The sequence below is a fragment of the Tympanuchus pallidicinctus genome, unplaced genomic scaffold, assembly GCF_026119805.1.
Source record: "Tympanuchus pallidicinctus isolate F22 unplaced genomic scaffold, pur_lepc_1.0 scaffold6, whole genome shotgun sequence".
Lineage (NCBI taxonomy): Eukaryota > Metazoa > Chordata > Aves > Galliformes > Phasianidae > Tympanuchus > Tympanuchus pallidicinctus.
The window spans coordinates 41,283,953-41,301,055 of NW_026294780.1; the positions used below are offsets into that span (position 1 = coordinate 41,283,953).

The 17,103-nt window shown below is 42.6% G+C and overlaps 1 protein-coding gene across 1 annotated transcript in view; it reads right to left on the minus strand.

Moving 5' to 3' along the window:
• ELF1 (E74 like ETS transcription factor 1) overlaps window positions 1-17,103 on the minus strand; it is an 85,737-nt gene that overhangs the window by 67,351 nt on the left and 1,283 nt on the right. The window lies entirely within an intron of this gene.

Here is a 17,103-nt window from a genome sequence, read left to right on the forward strand (position 1 = left end):
TTCCGAGAATCCCCCACTAAACTCCCAACATGCTCCTCACATTCTGAATTGAAACACGGTGCCAATTACGCACCCAACCAACGCACCCGTGCTCCCAGCCACCCAACCCACAGAGGAACCCCATCCACACGACTTGGACTGATGGACAACATTAAAAGGCCTGGCAGAAATTCAGTTCCAAAAGCACCACACATGGAGGATGGGCACAGACTTCCTTCCATTGTGTCTCGGTGGGAAGGATGCATGCATGCCATTTTCTACTGAAGCTCATTTCCAGAAGGACAGAGTCCAACGTTCTGCTCTGGAGACCATGCTAGCCATAGTGGTGGCATGGAACAAGGACCTAAATCCTGCACACAGGAGTGTAACCAAAGAGCAAGAGGCAAGGTTGGGAGGCAGAACGCAGTACATCTTTATCAGATGTACTTTATCATGCTATTTCGTAGCCTACTGTAGAGGAAGGCCTGAGAAAAATAACAGCAAGAGAGCAGCATCAGTTTTTCATTATTTGCTGAGCAGTTCTCAGTTAAGTCACTACTTAGATAGCTTCACTACAGCTCTTTATCAAAATGTATCCCCGTTTGTATTTCTCAGTTGAGAGAAGAGACCATGTGGAAGAAACGCCTCATTATTTTAACACTGTATTTTCCACCTCTTATGACAGATGTACTTTTGCACCTCTCCAGCAACTTCATTCTAATACAATCTTACATCTGAAAACATTTGTTTCTTGCATTGCAAAACCCTTTGGAGCACTTTGGGGAGAAATCTAACCCTGTAGCACAGCAGTTTCAAGGAAACTGTAACATGGACACAGGGAAAGCACCATTTTAATTATTAAAGACAGACTAATAGTTATACTTTACAGGAAAAAACAACGCAACAGTCTTAGCCAAGCAATCAGCCAAATTGAAAGATCATTCCATAGTGAAGTACGGCCACAAGCTATGCAAACATTTTGCCATTTCTAAGCTGAATCTGGAAGGACTATATTTTCTTAAGCATATATAAAATGTAAAAATATTTTGTGAGAGATAATGCAAGTGAGCGTTCAACCTCGGAACTGGTCAGTTTTTTTTCCTAAGCAGAATCTTGGCTTAGAGAAGCAACTTTGCCCATTGCTGGGATGAGTATCTCTACGAAATTCAGATCACCATTTGCCCAGAAGACATAGCTAGACACTGACCAACAGCATGGCTGAAGCCAATTCAAACAGCCTTCACTCTCCACTCTGTCCTGGCTGCATATTCCTCGCACCAAGCGACTCCCCCCGCTGTTTCCCAGTGCAAATATTTGTGCAGCCACACAGCGAAGCGGGCAGTGGAAGCGACCAGCAGAAAAAGTTAACGCTGCACAAATAAATAAATAACGTGCAATCAAATTGTCAAGCTTTCGTTGGCCCTGGCTCCCACAGCCACGCACACTGAAGGGAAGCAGCATGGCTGAGCGGGCCTGGACATCTTTTGCCAGCTGGGCCTCCAGGGAAGCCTCTACTCTCCTCATATCCCAGGTGGGTGATTGCTCCCCTCCTCATCCAGCTTTGAAAGCTACAGGTCTGCACGAGGGAGACGGTGCTGTAAAACCTCTTGGGCCGGGGCAGGGCCCAAGACAGTGCTCTGGAGGTCTGCTGACCCACCTGAAATGAAAGACATCTTAGTCTCATAAGAAGGAGCCTAATGAGAGGTTTGTTCCTGTTCCCAGCCTTCATTTTCAGATGGAGAGTGGATGAGGTGAAAATATTACTTAGATGAAAAAAGAGACTGAGACTTGAGATTTAAGGATTTCTATTTTGCCGCTGTTTCACATACAGCAGTGACCCACGATCCTGCCTTGAGATGCTGCAACTCTGCACCAGCAACTGAGGGGACAGACCTCTTCCCCACCCTCAGCACTGGCCCAGGGCTTCTTGAGGCTGAAGGGAAAACTCCTGCTCAATGCTGGATAAGAACAGGATTTAACAAACTTCCATTTGTTCAGTTTTGTAGGACCTGAGTATCTCAAGTGCCCCTGGAGGAAGGAAGCACCAATAATCCCATTTACACACCTGGCACGAAAACCTGAGCCATATGCCCAAGATCAACTATGTGTGTGTGTTTGAACCAGCCTTCACCCAAATGTGAAGCTCACACCCTATCTCCTGCACTCTCCTTTCTCCTTGTATATAGCACCAAGAACCTGTACTGTTAATCCTGCAATGTTTTAACACTACAGCATCTCTGTCCTTAGCTGGAATTTGTAGATAGGCACTTCACTCTGGGGTAGGTGCCACACAAAACATAGAAACCCCCAATGCTTTCACTGCCAAATGCATAATGACCTAAATATTTACACATGGAGAAACTGCATTGCTTGTGATGTAATTTGTTCCTATCCACAGAAGAAGCCTCTGCTACAGGACCTCAGATACACAGTTCTCATCACTACCTACAAACCTCCTGCATTTTTCAAAGATTTCATTAAAATAAAATAATCTCGAAGGAGAAATTCAGAACTCAGAGTTTTGGATACTCAGTGTGCAGCACACACAGCCATCAGTTCTTAATTTGCAATTTAAAGGTATGGTTCCAGTGCACGTTGAATACAGGACGCAATAAATTTGAAGGAAAATACTTCTTCACTGTAGTGGTCTTCTAAACTTTGGCTGCGTTGTAGGAAAGGAAAAGTGAGAGTAAACAAAACACACATGAACAGGCCATTACTTCTCTCACAGGTTGGGAGGGAAGGCATTGTGGTCATCCTAAGCTTGATCAGAATCCTTCAGATAATAAATGTTGTCATCTTTCAAAATACACAAGAGAGCCTTTTGCAACTCTGGTCAGGAAACTCCAAGTCTCCAGAAATTACGCCTAAGTGGCAGAAGGGGTGAGAGAAGCACTTGGACTGCAACAGATTCACAGCCAAGCACCAGAGAGCTTTAACCTCACCCATTTTGCCCTTCCAAGTTTGCCTCCAGTGTCTCCCAATGAACACAGATTTGGCAAAGTACCTCTGCCAGCAGCTCAGCAGCACCCCACACAGCTAGAAACCCCCGACCTTGCACAGCCTTGCAATAAGTCTTCTTGGATTACCTCTAAGGTATTCCAAGGTCACATCCCAGAGATGACAAGCCTTTAGGAAAATCTTCTTGTATAGTCATTTTTCTTTGCTCTCTTCAGTCCCTTCCTTCCTCCTTTTGTTACGGGCTTGCCTCTGCTGAGAAGCATTACTTATCAGTATTTCTGAGAATGGCTCAAAACGTGGTTGTACCCTCCTTTCAACTGATAAACACTTAGGAGGGAAAGAATTGCAAAAATCCAGGCAGTAAATACAGCTCTGACAGAAGATAATGTCTGATCCAATCTCAGTCAGAAGTTACATGCTACAGCCTCTCTGCACCAACCCCCAGCCACACTTTTCTCTCCCCATCCTCTCCCTGCTCTGGTTCTGCTCCAATCGGTACCCATTAAACCTTCCACCAACCCAATTTAACCCATTAATGTGGCAGGAAGCTGACAAGTGGGTGGGGAGCAGCAGCAGCTCTCTGTGGTTGGCAAGCTGAAACAGCTCAGAAAAGGCTATGATGAGCAGAGCCAGCAAAAGATACAGGACCTCCTTTCTGTGGGTGGTAGAGAAGCACCCAAAAGGTTATTTTTCACCTTAAGAATCACACTGAAAAAAAAATAAAAAATAAAATGGAGGCATTTTATCCAGAGGACGATGCAGGCAGAGAGAAAGAACTGTGGCACTTAACCTATGGCTCTCTGACCCGATCCAACTCTCTCCCATCACTCCTCTTCATGCTGCCTGTACACTTGTTTTGCAAAGTGCAGATAGACACCATCACACATACACAGGTGTCAGTTACACTTCAAAATCCACGGAGAAGCAATCACACAAGCAAATCAGAATGTCAGAACAAAGCAAATCAGAATGTCAGAACAAAGCAAATCAGAATGTCAGAACAAATTTACAGCCCCCACTACTTCTCTCAGCAGAATTCAGATCCGTCAGAAATGTTAAACAGAAAAAATTAAACCACAATCTTAAATGTTTTTAAATTCTAAGTGACACTACTTGACTTTCTTCAATGGCAGAAATCACTGTGCCTCATCTACTGTTCTCACTAATCCCAGTCAGACAAATAAGAGTGCTACATTTTTAAGTACAGCTCACTTCTAGTTCACTACTTCCCAGTCCTTCATTCTGGGATGTTAAAAGTATCCCTTTTATCTTTAAACACCATCTCTAGCCCCTGTCTCATTGTGAGCCATACAGTAAATAAGCCATCTAATGGAAAGACTGAGAAATAAAGAAATAAGAAATTATTTTATGAAAAGAAATGGGTAATTCTGAGTCTTTTTTTATTATTATTATTTTTATTCAGAAGAGCACTCCTTGAAAAAAAAAACGGAGGAACCACAGTTTCAGTCTCAAGTAGAAACAAGGTGGAAGGCACTGCATTTCCATACAGCGCTCAAATGTAATTACAGATTGTGACAGTAATGCCATTTTATACACAGAACACCTCTCTACAACTCCTCATTACTTAATATTTGCAATAAGCAAAGCCAAAATGACCTCATTTTTGCATGGTAACAATCACTGACAATCCCAAGAGGACCACAGGGGCACAGAAGTACTGTGCTTTTATGCTGAATTCTCAGGAGGTATGTGTAACAGCCCTGGAAAACCTTTTAAAATGTCCTTTATTATTATACAAAGCCACACAATCCTGACTGCAGTAAGATCATACTAAATCTGTGGTTTTCCAAAGGCAACTATCACTTGTGTATACAGCCAGTTTGAAAGACAAGCATGAGGTCATCTACCTATGGGTTCGTACTCAGCTTGCTTGTAAGCAAATGTAAGATCTCTGCTATTGTGCAAGACACAGAGGTGAGGGGATACCAAGCTGAAATGAAACTGATACCATTCAAAACCATGCAAGTGAAAGAAAATGTTCAAGCTGCCAAGAATACGAATCAATCTTTCCAGAAGAAGTCAATACTGATTCTTGAATGGATCAGTAGGCATCGCACAAGGTGAGCTTCCCATCCCTCATGGTTATACTCCCCCTGAGCTCTTGCTTTAACACAACAGTTACGTTTGCTCAGGAGTCCTTGCAACGATAATCTGTACCAATACAAACATGACCTACAACTGTCAGAGATGCAACTATGCCAGCTAAAGTAAGCTTAGCCTTTGTTCTTTTCTTTTTCAGACAAAACTAAAACTAAAAGAAAAAAAAAAAGAACAAAAACCAACCAAACCTCACAACCAAATAACCATTTCTAATCATCATCTTTTGTTTCTTGCTGATTTCAATGTTGGAATCTTCTCACTCTTAACATAAGACAAAAAATAATAATCAGACAAGTGAAGGAAGGTGAACATATACCAAACTGCATTACAAATGCACACAGAAGGAACACAAAAACAAGGACTGGATGAGTTTGGTACCATCAAACAGCGGCCTCTTAACTGGAACACTCTGTAGTCCACTGAGGAATCCCCATTAAAAAGCCATAACTCTATTTTTCCTTTTTTTCATACTGTGAGTCACTTATTACATTTTCGGATGTTGCAACACAGTCATGAATAATAAACACATACTAGGAAAAAAAAAGCAACCCAGTGTTGAACACTGGATTTTTTTCATGTCTATATTTATCAGCATAAAAATCAAATCAAGAATGAGGTCTAGAGTTGAAAAAAGTTTCTATGCAAGGAATGTTGTTATTCACAGACAAAGTATTTGGTGTAGCCCGAGACAAGCATACAGGCACAGAGGTTAGAGCATGACAATGTTAGTACTACTATTATTGTTTGGCCTTTATACAGACAGAGAGGACAGGGGGAGGGTTCGTAATGTTCCCCATCCAACTCGCTCATAAGGGAGAGCAGCCAGGCACCGCCCTTAGCCAGGCACTTCTGAACCCAACGCTGTGCTTTTCCAGCTGCCTTTTTCATTATTTTTTTTTGAAGGCAAGGGAATTAGGCTGTGGAGACTGCATAGCCCCAGAAAGTCAGCCGTGCTACAGGAAATTATTGTTGATATCTCAAGTAAGTACCATGGAACTATTTATCCACATTTGTGTTTCAGACAGTAACAAATAGCATCCAGCATATGCACACACAGGAGTGGTTGGTACATTTTCCACAGCTCTAGTCTAATGAAGAACTGTTAGCATCTCTTCCAACTGCTGTTGTCCTTTGTTCTGCAACTGTAGGCAAGGCATCGTTGCTGACACCCTGCGCAGAAGGAAGCTTCATTTATAGAATTAAAAGGGAACCTTATAGCAGACTTCCAGTACCTGAAGGTGGCCTACAGGAAAGCTAGGGGAAGACATTTTATAAGGACACGTAGCAACAGGACGACTGGAAATGATTTTAAACCGGTAGAGAGTAGATTTAGGCTACAGAGTGGGAAGAAGTTCTTTATTGTGATGGTGGTGATGCACTGGAACAGGTTGCCCAGAGAGGCTGTGGATGCCCCCTCCCTGGAAGCATTCAAGGCCAGGCTGGATGGGGCTGTGAGCAACCTGGTCTAGAGGGAGGTGTCCCTGCCTATAGCAGGGGGTTGAAACTTGATGATCTCAAAGGTCCCTTCCAACCCAAACCATCCTATGTTTCTATGATTTAAGGCAAATATACATAAGCACTACCTTTTAGAAAAGGTCAAGCTTCACAAATATGTTCAGATAGCTACGAGGATAATACAGAATACTGTGGCAACACTGAGGACGTGAACACAAAGGAAAAGTGTGTTTATTACTACTCTTCCAGCTGCTGTAATTAGTGGAAAAAGACTGCTATCTTGAAGAGGCTGGAGAAAAAAGCATGAGCTGTGCAAAAAAGTAAGCTCACCAAAATAAATACATTTTCCATTGCAAACCATTCAGGTAGAGAACTGGCTATTAAAGAGCATTCAGTTAGAAACATGAGCTGATTACTTACTTGTTCAGGAAATAATCAATACTTTCAGTATGAGGCTTACCTATCCAAATAGATGCTACATTAGTCAATCGACAAATACATAAATCATGGAGAAGAGAGAAGAGGTAAATACATACATAGAGAGAGAGAGATTACAGGAAAGCAAAAGGAAGATGCCAGGGAGCTTGGTGCTCCAGATAAGGGGAACTGACAGCTGGAAGGCCAACACTGTGATCTCTCAGCTACATTTTGAGCTGCTCGCACAAACAGAAGCCTTGCATTGATGCTGATCTTTGTCCCGGTGAGCAGTCCTAAAGGAAATCACAGGTCACACCAAGCCTTCACCTCTGTGATTGTTATCTGCCCATAAAAATGAAGTACGGGGTGCAGACATCTCCTGGAAGACAGTGTTGCATACATGCATACGGGCTCCATTTCAGAGAAAATTGCTGCTACCACGAAAACTTTTCCAAAAGCCTCACAGGAATCCTCTGTCTTTAGTCTGTGGTTTCAGCCACGAAAGCAACATCAAAAACCAGAGCCCAAGAGAATGAGAGGATCTTACACCAGGCATGATTTCACGTATGCGATTTGTCTCCTGCTTTCCACTAACAGAGGTCATTTACTTAATGGTGGGAGCTCAGAAGTTTCCTCGAGTAACCCAGCATCTCCCCAAGACTTATAAAACACTAAGTATCCCCAGAGCTCCACCCAGAGCACTGTACAATCACTACTATACATTAGTGGTTATTATTTTAGCTCAGCACTATGAATTTAGCTTCTCAGTACATAACGTTTAACCTTAGAATCCATTCATTTACTGAGGATTCATCAACTTTAAAGCAGTAAAACCATCCCACCAGGCATACTGGAATGACAGGCAAGACCTATATTAGCTGACAGAGCACTCAGATGTCAAGAGTTTTACCCACTCCTTCTTTGCAGCCAACTTTATTTCTCTTACCTTCTCTTTCTTTTACCTTTGATGTTCCTCCTTTTTAGCAAGACACATTAGAAATGTTTTCCAGCTTTGCCTATCAGACAAAAACACACTACTTGTGGCTGTGTCACAGAAATCTATATTTCTACCTCTAGTGAAGAGTAGCATCAGACTAAACAAATAGCTTTTCTTCAGGCAGCTGTCAATGAACTCATTGAGGAAAGATAAAGGGAAAAGAAAATGACTTTTGGTTGTTGTTTTTTTAGTTAATTGCACGTCCTCAGGCCTGCTGAGCATCTGCTGCTTTGCACAAGTTTTCTCTCTGCTAGTCTCTATTCTGGGAGAAAACCAACTGCCCCAAACAAGCATCCTTTAATTCCTTTATTACTAATCTTGAATTGCTTGCAGCAGACTGATGCCATCCTAGCAGATCCCAAATAACCTGAGTTTGATCCCAGGGTTTGACTCTGCTTTCTGAAAATATGATTTCCATCCATCCCATTCAAGCAAGAGTCATTACCCAGTGAGTGTTTTTAAAGCTACATGTGTATGTCATATGTGCACATTTTGGCAGAAGTCACATCTGGAGGAACAGGAGTTATGAAACAATTTATAGAACACACTGGAAAACTCACTTGTACCATTTAATGTCAGCTAGCAGCCCAGGCTGCAAACAGGAAATATGCACCAGCCTCTGCACATCCAACAGCAATGCCACCAGCACCATCAAGAGACACGCGAGTGTACGCGGCCAGGGTGAGCAGGGAATAATGTGTGTGTAAATGCATTGCTTTCTCCTTGTTAGTTCCACCTAACTAAAGAAAATTATAACCAGGCTCTCAGTGTTTCACATATCAACCTTCCACCTCGTCCAACATCATACGACACTGGCTCATTAACCAGGCAAGCCTTAAATAAGGCAATGACATTCACTAATCCGAGGCCGTTCCCCTTACCCTTATATTCAAAACAGCACGGTGTGAAAATGCTGCCCTGTCAGTTGTCACCATGGGTTTTCGGGTGCCTGAAAGTATTTTCCCACAATTACTGCACAGGTTGTACCTGTATATGTAGTGTATATGTACATACAGTACATGGCTGTGTATATATATAGGTTTGTAATGTACACCAAATTTAACATACATGCTACCAAACCTGAAAATGAGGGGGCTAATAATAAAAGCCCACTCTATGATTTGACCTTCCAGCTCTTAGTCACACACTACTGACAAAAGCAACAGACTACCAACTTCCACTTGCAAGGGACAAAACACAACACATACAAAAGCTGATGCTTTCTCACAGAAATAGGTTGACCTCTCAAGCAAACGACTCCCTGAAAACACGCTGTGACAATTCTCTGGTTTTGGTTTTAGAATGCCCAAAAAAACTCTTGTTTGCAGGTTTGCAACAACTCACCTAGGATGCGGTACATAACGATGCAATCACATCCTCCCTGAAAAACTATGATAACAATAAAAGTAAATCTGATCACAAGGAAATGAAAAACGTTTAACATCAATAGATGTCTGCTGGATCGATCTCACAAATGGCCATTTGCCAAGAAAAGAATACTAGATTTCCGGCTCTCGCTATCTTGACTACAGTACATTTCTGGTGAGAAGCCAGCTCATCCATTCACTTATTCAAGCACCACACTTGTAACAGTAGGGAAGTACCTGTTACCCTGTATCATTAACATTTGAAAACTAAATTTGGTAAAGCCTCAGTCCAATTTTTATAAACCCTAAAGACTAAACCTGTTCACACATTTAATTTCCATGACTACAAAACCATCTCCTAAAGGTTTTGGATGGATGCTTAAGGCCTCCAGAGAAAGACAGTTGCATGTAGGTAAGCAGGTGCTGGGGACCCCTATTTTTTGAAGGAAACATGGAAGTAAAAAACAATAATAATAATAAAAATGGCACAAATCTGTGAGTTTAAAACTGGAGGAAGGCCTATGGTTGAGTAGGCTGGTGAACACATCTGATCTCCACTACTTACACCAATACACCACTAATTTCCTCCCCCAACCCATCACCAGCTTTTCAGTGGGTTTACCAGAACCCACCTCAGCTTTGCCACCTAAGCTGCACAGCTCACTGGAGGAGAAGAGCAAGCAGAAGAACTGGCTGAAGGCAGATTTGCAACGAGGGTATTTTTCTGACACACTGTATCTGTTTGAAGAAGTCAGGGCTGGAAGTATCCAGGCTCAGGACGTGCTTCTGGAACATGGGAGCCACAAAGCAAAACAGGAGAGAAGGCACAGGCTCAGAATCGAGGTTGAGAAGGTGCTGGAGCTCTGCCTCTCACTGCCATTTCACTCAGTGCAAATGATAAGGAACAATCTTCCTTAGTCTTGAAGGAGAAAGATAATCTACAGATGCTTGAATGCACTCAGCTGTCTGTATTCAGTTACTCAGTTTGCGCACGTTTAATGTTTAAATTAGTTGATTCCCCCTAAAAAATTGGGAGTTTTAAATCTCGCTGGGCTATGTTCTTTTTAGGAAAGAAACAGAAACCCTGCTGCTTATATCACACATCATTATCACACTACCTTACATCAGTGCTCCTGCACTGGTATATAAATGCTGAGTGCTGTCTCCATGCTTTTTGTGACTACTTTTGTGTCCTTTTACAGACAGTAACCGCTTCCTCTGCCATATATTTTAAGAACAGCAAACCCTATGCCACAGGGCAGCATGACCTTTTCTCACCTCTTTGATAATTCAGACTGGTGGCAGTGGGCTCTTTCAGTTTCCTGCAAAACTGATGTATCTGTTGCCATTCTCTCCATCAACATTGAGAGACCTGGTCACTTCCCATTGAATTTCCCCATTTACGCAGCATCTTTTAACAAAAGTTGAAAAATAAAACAAAAAGAAAAAAAATAAAGAAAAACAGGTACCAGGATGCTATTCAACCCTGTTTTAACAACCTGCAGCAGGGTGTGGAATCCTACCACTTTCCCACCAGCAGTTCCAATTCTCAAGGCAGTAAACCAACCTCACGTCCATCTATGAAGATCCCAAGCATGCCCCACAAGCACCTGATACAAGCTTAATGCATGAGCTCCTTAAAATGATAGAGTGGCAGCTGCTCTTCAGGCAGCAACAGATGTCAAAAGAGAAGCTGCAGCAGCAGCTACCATGTGAACAACCTTCTACCAGGACTCAGTACGTTCAGTTTTCCTATTTGAATGCATTAGGCATAAACAAGTTACACAACAAGGTCAAGCAGATTGAAACACCTCATTGAATTTCATCAATGCCAGTATGACCAGGTATATGAGACACCAACTGCTTAACATCACTATTATATTAATGGAGAAGAAAGACAGGGATGTCACACTGCCCAGAGCACGCAGTGAATCTGAAGCAGTGAAACAAGAGGAACGAAAAGTGCTGTAGATGTGCATAAAGAAGAAAAGGAAATTAATTCAAGGGAGCAGGCAGAATGACGTCTTCACTGCCACAGCTGTGCCAGACGACAGGCTGAGAAGGAAGTCTTCACATATGTCACACAGAATAATATGTTTAATAGAAACACCCAACCCTTCACTATCCTGATTATGGTCACCTTGAGGGCTGGCAAAGGGAAAAAACCTTGCAAAGAACTCAGTTCTACTACTACTACACTCATTTTTTAATTTGGTTATCAAGGTGTACCAACAGTTTGCTCTATTAGGTGCCAACTAGCCAGTTAGGCAGCTCGTCTATTTAAATGCTTTACGTTCAGTTTTGATATGTCCTTCAGACAGACATAAGTCACTTAACTGTTCAGCCTCTGACTAAAATACTGTTTTATTTTACAACTAGCAAGGGAATAAAACTCACTAAACATTACAGGACACGATAAGACATCAAGAGACAGCGAGCTACAGTCCATGACTGCAATTGAGAACAGACACCATGTGATGAGATTCATTATTATTGCCATAATGACACAATTTATAACAAACTGCCGGCCCACTGAAGTGGGATTCAAAATTTACTTTTGATTCTTTGCTTTTCTTTTTTATTTCATAAAGAAATCTATCAAGTGACTGAAGTAGAACTCCTAAACACTGGGCTCTTCCCACCTGGTTGTTCCTTTCTTAGTGAGTGAGACTGTGCCAACTGGAGGCCAATAGAGCATCATCATTACCTTCAGTGAACGTTAGCAATAAGCACAGGGGCCAAAGCACAGATGAATTTATTTGAATTCTTTTCACACAAACGCATCTCGATACAGCAGCCAAGGATGGTGTTTTTAGAAATCACATCTGAGATGACTACCTTAGTACTTAAGTATTTCCAAGCAAGTGGAAATACTTGCATGCGTGTCTTTCAGTAGAGATACTGATTTACAAGAACTTAGGCTTCTCAAGTTTCAGTTCTTGTCAATAGGAAACTGTCCAGTAATGACATTCTGTACAGAAAGTTCTATTTGTTACATACAGCATTTAGAGAACACTTAAAAGCGTGCATGGAAAAGCCCAAATTAAGACCACTGTGTGAAACACTGAATATCAGAACCCGGTGTGCTTTTATGTACCGTTCACCCCATAGCAGACACAACAATATTTCTAAGGAAAGAAATACTTTCATACTTCAAGTACATTTATTCTGGTTCAGATAGATGCCAGAGGGGAAAAAAAAAAGTGTCTGTTCATTAAAAAGAATGATGGGATCATAAAACATCATCTCATAACTATCTAGGCTCAAGTGCAATTCCCAGGCCAAATTCAGCTCTCAGTTTTATCACAGAATGATTTTTTTATTATTATTTTTTTTGTTGTGAAGCCATCAGAAAAGAAACTCATTGGCTAACACTTCACTTGACTTGAGCCATCCGTAGTGCATTTCAGGTTACAAACTGAATTCACTGCCATAACTGCTTTGTTCTAGCAACTGCTTGCTGGTCCTAAGCACTGCCAAGCCACACACACACGTGCATCCACATCCTCATCTCCACTGTGCCCATCTGCTTGCAGCTGCAGATCTAGCAGCAGGAGAGGCTATGCCAAGGGCAGCGAGGTGCTGCAGGGGATGGTGGCCATTAAGGTAGTTGTAAAAAGTGTCTGTTCCATGGCAGAGGGATTTTCCCCGTCCCTAAATATAGCTATCAGTACTGACTCCTGAGCAAATAAAAGAGGCACACCGACCTGTGAATACAAAGGATTCTCTGTGCTGACAGAAAGCGGTGAGAGAGGAAGGAGGTACCCCTATCTCCAGCTGCAGCCAGATGTTAATGCTGGGGAGGAAAGTGACAGTGAAGAACGCAGGTGAACAAAGCACAGGCTGCACACACCAAAGAAGCTCTCCACAAAACCAGCTGGAAGCACATCTTGCAGAAGGAAATACTACCTCATTCTCAACACTCCAGCATTCAATGTTTAATTGCCCTCATCACTAATTGTTTCATAGTACAACATACCTAACCTCAGCTCCCAGACATCGGATGTCTCAGTAGGGTCAAGCAAACATCGTATATCTTCCTTTCACATACATAAGACATATGCAGGCATCATTTCACCTCCCAGTTTCCTCTGATCTGATGAACCACGTTATGAAGCTTCTTTTCTAAACCCTGGATCACTTTTTGTCGCCACGCTCTTACTAATATTTCACATCCTTCCTCATGTGAACAGCAACACCGGACACAGACTCAGCATTCCAGCCATCTTACTAATGTCATGTATGTTCCTAATTCTGTGCACTATTTGTATTGCTTTATAGCCAAAGATCACACTTTGCTCACAGCATTACAACGAAAACTCCTGTTGAGATGATTCTCCAAACAAACCCTTAAACACTCCTCCAAATTGCCAGTTTGAAGACAGCCTTCTATCCTGCTGGTGTAACTGCATTCCTATTGCCTTTGTATCCAGCTACATGAAAAATGGATTCAGCTGGATGAGAACCATTTAAAAATGCGATCATAGAATCATAGGTTGGCCTGTGTTGAAAAAGACCTCAATGATCATCTGGTTTCAACCCCCCTATTATGTGCAGGGTCGCCAACCAGCAGACCAGGCAGCCCAGAGCCACATCCAGCCTGGCCTTGAATGCCTCCAGGGATGGGGCATCCACAGCCTCCTTGGGCAACCTGTTCCAGTGCGTCACCACCCTCTGTGTGAAAAATCTCCCCCTAATATCTAACCTGAACTTCCCCTGTCTCAGTTTAAAACCATTCCCCCTTGTGATTTGAAGTATATGGCACTAGCAACTTGTTCCATACATGCACACACAAAAACCTGCACATAATAATTAGTAATGATGAGATATCATTGCAAAACAGTGAATATAATGATGTTAAACAGCATTTCACCAAGATCCAGCCCCTGGGGGAGCCCACAAGGAACAGCTGCACTCAGAAAGAAAGACACGCCTAAGTCCCTCTCTAAGGAAGATTTATGAAGAAGCTTTGCCAGTGTTTGTAGTATTTAATCCACAGTGACTCCATGGCACAATTGTTTTAAACTCACACTTCACTGCAGAGTTAATAGATATATCAGGGACACAACATTGGGTAAGTCCGCTACAATACAACGCTGATGAATCGCTCAGGAATTTGGGAGATGTGGGGTTTTTTTTTACAGTTCAGAAGCCTGGGATGCAATTTGCTCCGGTTCTGCTGTAAATTGGTCTCTAACAATGTTAAGATTCAGAATGAGTAAGCCACAAGTTATTTATTTCAGAGGCTCCATTTTAAAGCTTGCAATTTTTCATCCAGGAAAACAATAATTAATGATGTTATTCAGTAAAAGCATTGATATAATTAACTGTAAAAATTCTAGGCTTGTTCCTGATTAAAAAACACTTCAGGACCAATTGGGTGCCAATTAGTCAGCTGGGGAAGCTACTGATATTGTATTTCAGCAGTGTGTTTCAATGTACATAAACACACACTAGTATCGATGAGGTTTGATGCTGAACACTCCCAGTGTGAGATGCTGTGTTCAGCCACTTGTAGCTTGGCCAGACTTTATTTGGGTTGAAATTTTCCGAGCTGAACGTCTGCCTTGGGCTAAATTTTATTCCATGTGCGTAGAGATTGCTTCTGAGGGAGGGGTGAAGAAAGAGGTAGACTGAGACTAGAATATCTCAGCCAAAATAGCTCAGCTGTTTTCAGACAAGATCAGGGAAAATTCTATCTTTCAGTGCTAACAGAAAACACTGGCAAACTCGTTGGAAGGTTACAATGGCCTTTCAGCTGTGGACAACAGATGTGAAATCCGACACAAGAGTTGAAGCTGTTAGGGTTAGGGTAGCACTTGCACATTTTGCTGTTCCAATGAAAAATCCACCTCGATTTGGTCCAACTAATTAAGATTAATTGCATATGGCACATTTTCAGTGGATATTCACTAGGTCACATTCTTCACAACTTCTCACGTCGATCACACTGCAGAGGTCATCCCCACTACAAGAGACAACTTCTCTCCTGTTTCCTGTCCAGAACAGGACTGCAGCTTGGAAAATCTTCTCTAAAGCAGATAACGGGCTCCAGGTTTTTTGTGTAGCAGCCAGCTGAGGCCAATGTGGCACCAAGCACTTGGGACAGAGCTGGCATCCTGCTTCTCATGCCCGCTCACTGCCCCATCCTGTGGGTCTTCACAGCAACACACGGCTGCAGAGCACCACGTGGGCAGACCAAGGAAGATGTTTCATTCAGGAAAGATGCTTCGTGCAAGAAAAAGGGAGATAGGAAGTACAGAAGCAAAGGAGAAGAGAATGAAAGCAGATGCAAGCAGACAGTGAGAGAATGAACCAGCACCAAGATGAGGAATGGCACAGAAGGACACAGCCAGACCAGAGAAATCCAAGATCTCTATGGCAGACTTCAGAACACAGACCAGGGTTTCTGAGCCATTCCCTCCCTGCCTGTAAACAACTGTGGGCCAAACTGAGAGAGTACAACAAACCATCTCCTACCAGCCTACTTGCAGCCAAGATCTGTCCGGATAGCTGGTGCCCAGTGGAGACCTCAGACAACCATCCCATGTGTTGCATCAGCTGAGAAGGGACAGCAACACACACACACATTGCCTCAGGATGCCTGTCTGCTTATCTTATCTTCTCCTAACTGAAAGAAAACCTAGGAAATGACACTCAAAAAAGCAGCATGAAAAAACGTGACTAACTCGGCAGAATTTAGGACTTATTAGTACTAAGTGGCCTATGGTAATTAAAGCCATCTCCTAATGCTCATATGCATGGAGGTCAGTCTCCAATTGTGACTGACCTGGTCATATTCTTTTCTCTGTTACACAGAGAATTATTAGCACACAATTAGCACACACATTTTCTTTCTGCCCTTGTTCTTTAGAGCACTACTGTTCTATCCGACCAGAGGATGATTTACTTTCCTCTCAGGTTGTTTTTTTGTTTGTTTGTTTGTTTTTTCTCCACTGTTCTCATCACTGTGTTAAACCATAAGGCAAAGGACACTTATGCATGATCTCTTGAAGATGGGAAACTAAGATGTGAAAAAATTAAAGTAAAAAGCTGTGAGTGATTCTGATGAACAAGACTTGTATTTCTAACACGCTTAGGCCTGCAAAGGATCTTCTGCATGTCAAGAACAAACAGCTATTGACTTCTGTTCCAGATGAGCGAGTTCAGCCCAACTGCAAGTCCTACTCCAGACTCAGGTTAAGCACCAGAAAAACAACTGTGTGTGAAAACACGAAAACATGGAAATCCTACGGGAAGACAGGGGCTGCAGAATTCAGTTCTCCAACTATCTTAGGCATGAAAATGCCCCTCCCTCTTTGCAAGGCCTGGTTCATATCACATCTCCTCACTTCTGCCCAGCTGTGAGGCCCTACCCATTGCCTCCATTACCCCTGGTTCCACTGAGCAGGGCAGGAGGAGCAGGGCTGGTACCTCATGGCTGATGGTCACCTCCTGGCACACAGACTCAGCGCAGCCTCTCACCTCATGGTTCCAACACCTCAGCTGGCAAACGTTCAAGAGGAGAGTGGTGGTGATGTATAGAGCACAGAGCATACACAGATCAGCTGCATCCACTGGGTGGCAGGCACGTTTCACACAATCGACGTATATACATGCAGAGGTATACACACGAAAACATCTTCAATACCGCAGTTTGCGCTCCAGCTCAGAAGCAGCAACCAAATAGACAGTCAAAAAAAAACCAAAACAAAACAAAAAAGACCCAAAGCACAGTAATAACATATAGACAGCAGCCACAGAGGGCAAGCCTTTAAATCCTTTACTCATTTAAGGAACTCAGCA